The 8,539-nt window shown below is 36.8% G+C and overlaps 1 long non-coding RNA gene across 1 annotated transcript; it reads left to right on the forward strand.

Annotated features, from left to right (window-relative positions):
* The first annotated feature begins 3,416 nt into the window (after positions 1-3,416).
* On the forward strand, positions 3,417-7,777 carry LOC120614271 (uncharacterized). Its single transcript, XR_005655920.1, has 2 exons — positions 3,417-3,695; positions 7,176-7,777. It is a non-coding gene; the product is annotated as an uncharacterized LOC120614271 (long non-coding RNA).
* Positions 7,778-8,539: the final 762 nt, after the last annotated feature.

The raw sequence follows: 8,539 nt of genomic DNA on the forward strand, positions 1-8,539 counted from the left end.
TGTAAATTCTTTCAAAACAACTTATACCTTTCTTCCCCAAACTGTTTCTGTAAAAAAGCCCCTCAACTCCAGGACAGTGGACATGTTTGTCTTTCCACCTAGCCCCGCAGCTATGGTAGAGACCTGGTTCATGCCCAGGACATGGTCTTTTTCTGGCTGGCATTTGGCTCAATAAATCTTTTCTTTCAGAAAAGTTTCAGCCGTAAATGTTTTTATTTAACACCATTGCTTTTACTAAGTTAGTGTTATTTCAGGTTTTATGTGTTATTTGGTATGATTTGGTAGGTTATTTTGGATCTGGGAATGCTCAAAATTTTTTCCACATTAACTTATGGTAATTGCTTCTTTGTGTCATTTCAGTTGATAAGAGATTTCATAAGAACGCTCTACTTTCAGATAGCAGGGGAAATCTGTAATACAAATTGGCTAATGCGTGTACAATGAGAGGCTCAAAATCATTATAGATAAGTGTTAAGACTATGAAACTATGTCAAAAAGGCAAAAATTAGAAAGGTGGATAATTCAAAGAATTGGTGAGGATCTGAGAACAGACTTTTCATCAGAACTGGTATTAGTGTTAATTCTGAAAAGCAGTATGAGGGGAAGCTTTGTATGCTTTTCCCCTCTGTCCCTATAAACCACACTCATGAACTCACGGAAAACATCCCATTCAATCCATAGGGTATATATGTGATGACATTCATCACAGCATTATCACATGGGGGAGTTGGAAACAACCATGATATTTATCACCAGGTAAATGTTTATATAAAATTTGTATTCTTACTATAAAACATACTGTAGCAGATAGATGAAACAAACAAGCTGTATGTATAGAAATATTGATCTTAAAATCATGATAAATGAATAATGAAAACAGAGACATGTACCTGAATACTATTCATATACATCAAAAACACATCCACACACCAAAATCCTACAAATTTACATGAATGCATACATAATTTTTAAAATATTAAAAAATTAGAGTGGGGCAGGAGTAGAAGTGGCAATTGGAGATGAGAGAATAGAATAGAATAGAATTAAATAAAATAAATACAATAGTAAGTTTTTACAGGGATAAATGATGTTAATTGGCTAAGAATCCTGCATCTGTAGTATAAAAAGTAACAAAGCAGTAGTTTTCAAATATATTATCCTATAATACTTCTGATGTGTTCATTCTTCCATATAAATCTTTAAATCTTTTATTCATTTGTACATTAAATGTTTTCATTTAAATTTTTTATTCATAAACTCACTAAATATTCTATCCACCTGAAGTTTATTTGGGAATAAAGTGTGAGGTAGGGAGCCACCTTTCTTTATCCCTACCAGTAGCTAATTGGATGTTCCACAATATTTACTGAATAATTAATATTTTCCCATTAATTTGAAAAGCTATCTCTAGCCTATACTAAATTCCACTATGCACTTGAAATTTCAACAGATGTCACATTAAGTTGGAAATCATTAACAAAAAATTACTGTAGTATGTCAAATATTTGGAAATAAAACAGCAATATACATCTAAATATTCATGAAAAAATCACAGTAGAAATTATCAAATATTTTAACTGACTTTTAATAAATATTCAACATCAACCTTGAGGGATGCATCTAAAATCATGCTTAGAGATAAATTTTTATCTTTAAATTACTATGTTAGAAAAAACTAGAAACTGTAATATCAATTAATTAAGCATCTATTTCAAAAGATTGGAAAAAATGGAAATTAAGTCCAAATAAATTAGAAGTAAATAATTACAAAAATAAATGTTAATGATGTAGAAATTAAACAGACATTAAAAATGATCAACAAGGCCAAAATAGATAACCCCTAGTAAGGTTACTAAGAAATAGATATGATGAGAAACAAATTAATAATTTCATGTCAGGAATAAAAGAGATCATCACTACAGATTCTATAGACAGTGAGTGGATAATCGTATGACGGTATAAATAACTTTGTCAACAAATTTGAAAATTTAGATTAAAAAGACATACTCACAGCAAAGCATGATTTACCAAACAGATACTGGTCTGGATTCCAGTAAAAACTATAAATCCTACAGAAATTTAGGGCATGCCACCTTGATACAGTTTTCAAGGTTCTAGTGACCTGCAGCATACTAATTAATGGAAAAGTAACTGTGCCTTGAACCCCTTACCACAAATAGGCACAGAACTTGTGGACTCTTTCAATTTTGAAGACAGCATAAATCACTCTTGACATTAGTACTCCAATCCATTTAGTCAGTGACTCATAAGTCTCTCTGAATGTTGACTGGGACCCAGAGGAAGACAGGGCTCTTGTCCAAAGCAAAACAAAGCTGCAGAAAAAGCTAATATGCCATTTAGGCCACACGACCCAATATATTCAATATATGGCATAGGCACCATCTGACCATGCAACTAGAAATGCCTATCAAAATTAGGTTTGCCAGATTCAGTAAGTCATAAAGTTGAGCAGGCACTGCAGCATTTGTTGTATGATGCATTCAGAATTGAGCCCAGGAACATCCAGAAATCATAAGTTAAATGAACAAGTGCTCCACAGCCCAGTGTCATTTTTATGTGTTGTAGGAATTCAGCTTACACCTTGGGGCTGTTAGCTGTGAACAGCTGATGTAGGGGGAATGTATTTGGACCTCTTTTCACAGATGAGTTGGTTCAATAATTGACTGTTTACCAAATTACAGATTAGACCAGTGTAGTATTAAAGGACATTGGTGAGGAGAAATCTGCTTGCAGAGCTGATAGAAGTATACTTGGCGCTGAACCTTTTATGGAAGGAAAAGTGACCTGAGGTTTAAAAAAGTGGGAATAGTTTGGCGTTGGCCAACATACTGAAAAGAGTAAGATGAGTAACTGCTTTTGCTACAGCCCATAAGTTTTGGTATGTTGTATTTCCACTTCTGTTTCAAGATATTTTTTGTTTGTTTCCCTTTATTTCTTGACTCACTGTTGTCTTGATTTCCCTCCGAATTCTTTCTGTGTCTTCTTGTAGCTCACCAAGCTTCTTTAAAATAGCTATTTTAAATTCTTTATCAAGAAAATTACAGATTTTCATGTCTTTGGTGTTTGTCACTGGAAGATTATTGTGACCCATTGATAATGTCATGTTTCCTCGATTTTTCATGTTCCTTGAAGTTTTACATTTCTGTATCTGCATATAAAACAGCAGTCACCTCCTTCAGTCTTCACAAATCGACTAGGAGAGAATTGCCTGTCAGCCCTGATGGAGATTCTGAGGCTATTTCAGACCTTCTAAAGGTACACCTGCATCTCACTTCTTGCTCCCTCTTGTGGCAGAATTCTTAAGCTTGTATGCCTTCTCTGGAGCCTGTAATGAACCACCAGGCCTAGTGCCGACAGTCTCTTTTGTTTTCCCAAAGGTGGCGCTAAAGCTCAAGTTCTTATTTTTTCTCTGGCTTGCGGATTCCAACCTGCTTTCTGCTCATGCTCAGTAGCCCTCTGCCTTAAGCCAGAGGACTGCCTCTTTGTCAGCCTCCACACAGCCGGGGAAGTGATGCTCACACACACTCTCACTGTCCCCTGGTCTCCCCCCTACCTGCCCGTTCCGCCCTCCTCTCCCTCTCCCCCCTCCTGCCCCGCCTCCTCCAAAGAAATCATGTGCCGGGAGATCTCTCTTGACCTTAAGCAGTGCTGCCTTGGGGCAAGGGGTGACGCAGGTAAAGTCAAGCTCTTTTCTTAGTCTCTCTAATGCAACCAAACGATTTATTTTATTTTATTTTTTAGCTCCAGTGCTGTGCTGGAACTTCTCTGGAAACTTGGACTTCTACAAAGGCTCTTCTCATCCGTTAGTGATTGTCTAAGACACTGTTTTTCAGGGTCTACCAGACCACAGCTAAGCGGGGCTTGAGCTGGTTCATGGGCCACTGCAGGGTCGACAGCAGGGCTACATGCCTCTTACCTGACACACAGATGGGCAAGACTTCCTCTCAGGTCTGTGGGTGCTGGATCCCATAGCACTCACAAAAGCACTTTTGTCTATGTAACGGTTGCCAAATTAATGTTGTTGAGGGGACAGACAAAAAACAGGGACATTCTACCATGATGCTCATGTCACTTCTCTGAAAATTCATTTTGGGCCAGTCTGCCTAACAATGTCTGCTGGGGAAGGTGAAAGAAAATAGAGGGCAAATCTTTGTAAGATCTGCAGAAAAATAATCAAGAGCCAGGGATGACTTCTGCAGGCATGGCTACTGCTGATCATTTTGGCCAAAGGTCTAAAGGATGAAAACTATATTAAAATAAGATACAACCCAGGTAGAGGAAGAAATGAAATTATAACATATTTATTCCTGTTCATATCATTTTTTATATTATAAAGATTCAGTCATTCAACAAATACTTATTAACAAATACCTACTATTTGTAAGACACTGTTTTGGGCACTTCGAATACATAAGAGAACAAAAAAGGTATCTGTTTTGATGGAGCTCATGTTTAATGATCGCACATACTTGGTGCAAAACATTTAGAAAATACTAACCTTGTAGGAAGAAAAGAAAAAGGTTCTATCACTCCATCATTAAAAGACAGCCAGTGTTAACATTTTGTTGCATTTTTTGTTCACTTTTTGCTATGCCTATACTCACACATCTATTTAGTTTAAAATTTGGGGATTTTATTGTACCTTTACATAATGCTATACGATTTGTGAAAGTATATGAAGCTGTCAACTCTCTTCATAAAAATTGCCAAATGGCTTTCCAGAGATTTTGTTAGTAAATAGTCTGAGAGTTATTAGGGGTTTAAAATTGACAGGAGTTGGTAATATATTGATTAGGTGTGTGTGTGAGAGATAAAAGGAATGCTTTTCATGTTTATGACTTGTTCTACTAATGGGTAGATGTAGGTATCAATAATCAAGAATATAATTTCAGTAAGAATAAATTTGATGTGCGGAAGATGTGGTTTTGAGGCATCCGAGCCTGGAGCTGAACATCAGTGTCTGAGCTGGAGATATGTATTGTATCTGGATTATATATTAAGCAAGACCAAGAGTAGGATTACCTATCTAGAGTGCGTGAAATAAGAAGAGGATAAAAAGCTGTGTTCCAGGGAACTCACACTGTCCCAAAGACTTGGCCTTGGATTTTCCAGTCTCGGGGAGCCTGGGATAGCTTGGATGTTTCTAGGACATTCTAGAGTTTTCATTTACTCTAGCAAGCACCTAAGATGGCTCTAGAGTTCCCTGGTTGAGTTATCCCTTGGGTTTATCCTTAATAAAATGGGTTCATGAGGTCAGAAATCGAGGTATAGATTTTTCTGTTGATTTGCTCCCCTCCCCCTCCACCTACATACATTCATTGAATTTAACCTAGATTTTTCCATATAAGAATTTTAAATTATTCTAGGAAACCATGAGGGAAAATTGTGCATTGGAAGTTTAGTAACAGCAGTGCAGTCTCAAAATTATGTGTAGAATAGAAATTTAGGAGTTCTAGTAATAGAATGGAAAACTCATATTCTGGTATTTTGACTTTCAAAAGTCAAATGAATCATCCTTAAACGAGTTTAGTTTAAAAACCCTTTTATATAATGTCCAAGGTTTTTAGCTGTGCTTAGTAAGAGAAATAGGAAAAAGTACATTTACTTCATCTTCCTGGAAGTGGAAGTCTTGCATTCATTCTGCTTTAAAACAAACAAACAAACAAACAAACAAACCCTAAATAAAAATATTATTTGATTTCTGAGTTTTAGTCCCCTCTTAAATTTGTCACCTCAGGTAAGTGCCTCCATCACCTCACCCTAGTCCTAGCCCTGTTTGAAAGTCATCTTGGAGGCTGGAATAATTTAAAAAATCAACCCAAAATAAGGCAAGAAAGGAGAAAGAAGTAACACAGAACAGTAAGACAAATAGAAAAGGAGCATTAACATAACAGATTTAATCTCAAATATATTAGAATGACATTAAAAATAATAGACTGGGGTACTCTAATATTATTAATAGGTCAAGGAAAAGAGGAATATCTACAGAGACACCAAGTTGGGCAGGGAGTGGAGTCTTGTGGGTTCCTTGTCTGCAATAAAAATAAAAAAATAAGAGCAGCAGTGCTTGGATTTTAAAGGACCCTTTGACAATACGATTCTGCAGTTCCTCCAACTTCCAGGATTACAGTAACCATTTCCACATCTGGACATTATTACATTTCATACTGTTGTATACCAAGATGGGACCAGGGCTGAACTTTAACACTCAAGATTTAGTAGCCACTTGGGACAACAATGCTTAAAAAGAAACTTCTGGGCCTCGTGTGTCATCCTTCACTTAGCCTATTTTGTGGGATTTTTGCTACTTGGCCACTGTCCTGCCTTCTTCCCCAGCTCCACAAGAATTATTGAGTACTTTCTAACTTGGAGTTTCCAAGCCAGCTTTAGAGATGGACTGCTATGTGACTAAAGGCCAACATCTATAAGATGGGAAGCAACCAAGTAACTGCCCTCAAGTACATACTACTGTCCTGAGTCCAGCATGTTGCCTAAAGGAAGAAAAGGAGGAAATAGCAGCTTGTCAATTTCTTATTTGTGGCATATGTAAAATACTGTTTGCCTCTTCAAAACATCTGGCTAGTCAGTTTGCTATATCTGGGTTCATTAAGGACATCCTGAATTTTCAGTTCCTTTATGTAGTCACAAAGAAGACCTCAATTTTAAGCCATAATTAACTTTTAAAAAGTTTTTAGCAGGTAGCAATATAAACCTTATTCTGGAGTATAATAATGAAGACTATTTACTGAAAGTTTACTACATACCAGGTACTAATCTAAGTGCTTCCATGTGTTGTCTCATCAGCTTCCCACAACAGCACTATTTTAAAGGTGAGGAAATGAAAGTTTAATGAAGTTAAACGCCTTGCCCAAAGTCACCCAGCTATTAAGTTGAATAAAGACTTCAATCCAGGCTATCTTTCAAACTGACCTCTTAACCATCATGCTCCTTCCTTCCTAATGTTGCCTTGAAATATATAAAGGGATATCACTAAGGTAGCCAGACTATTTGTTAATTTTTTTCCTTAAGTTTGAAGAATCCATTTTAACTCCAGAGGACATCTATAAACCATTATTATTAACTGATACAAAAACTGCACCACTGAGAACTGTGTTTTAACATTAATTTCATTCTTATATCACTTATCTTTGTAGGCACCTGCTTACTGAATGCTTCCTGAGGAAATAACAATGTCTGGCAGACTGTTATATAAATTCCTGGTCACCAACTTCTACTGGATCCTGTTAATGCTACTGTGATAGTACTATGTCCATTTCAAATATTTTCCATTCTGTTCTGTGGTAGGCAGCTTCTGAGATCGCTCCGATGATTATGCCCTCTAGTATTTACGCCATTGATTCTGGGCTATACCTAGTGACTTGCTTTTAACAAATATGATACAGCAAAAGTGATGGAATGTCACTTCTAAGATCAGGTTACAAAAAGACTTCGGCTTGCTCACTCTCCCTTGCATTCTCTGATGGAATCTAGCTGTTACTCCCTCTGGTGAGCCCTACATGGAAGGACACCTTGCAAACTGAAGTCCTTAGACTAACAGCCCAGGAGGAACTGAATTCTGTCAACGATCACTTAAGTGACCCTGGAAGTAGATCTTCCTCCAGCTGAGCCTTGAGATGACAGCAGCATCAGATGACACCTTGATTGGAAACTTGTACAAGATTCTAAAAACCCAGCTAAGTGACATCCATATTTCTGACCCACAGAAACTGTGAAATAATATTGTTTTAAGCCACTACATTTTGGGCCAATTTGTTACACAGCTTTAAATAACTTCTCTTCCCCAACACACACACACCTTTCTTCTTCTAACCTTGGATTTTAGATGACCTGGCCACCAATTTTATGGAGAAAAGAGGTTTTTCAGAGAGGTTTTTCAATCTGTCCTGTTTCCGTAGTGTAGTGGTCATCGTGTTCATTTCACAGTGAGGTTTTTCAGTTACGAATTTTCTCAACTCCTTGAAAACAAATTTATAGTTTTAAAAGCATCCAAACTATTAATAATTTCAGTGATAACAGGTGTACTTCCTTTTAAGGTTGATTCATTCACCTATCCTTTCAACTTCATCTTCTGTAGTCTCTTCCCTAAAAGATCTGGGGGCAACACAGCCTTTTGTTATAAAATACATATATCTAGATAGATAGATAGATAGATAGATAGATAGATAGATAGATAGATAGATAGATAGATAGATAGATAGATGGGAGCTCTGGCATAACACACTTAATTCACGTGCATTGTGAGCAAAAACTGCAGAATTCCGAGAAATTTCTCACTTGTGGCAAATTTAGTTTTTTAATTTTGTGCTTGTGCTGGTCGTGCTGGTCCGTGGATACACATTCAAAATTAAAAAACTTAGTTTTTTAATTTTGAATGTGTATCCACGGACCAGCACGACCAGCACAAGCATAAAGGTGAGGGTGGCAGTGCTGTCTATTGCAGTCCAGAAGTCTGATTTCAAATTTAGAAAGCAGGAAGGAGCAGAGGCCACAGGAAGGA

This window comes from Pteropus medius, unplaced genomic scaffold (assembly GCF_902729225.1).
Source record: "Pteropus medius unplaced genomic scaffold, Ma_sr-lr_union100, whole genome shotgun sequence".
NCBI lineage: Eukaryota > Metazoa > Chordata > Mammalia > Chiroptera > Pteropodidae > Pteropus > Pteropus medius.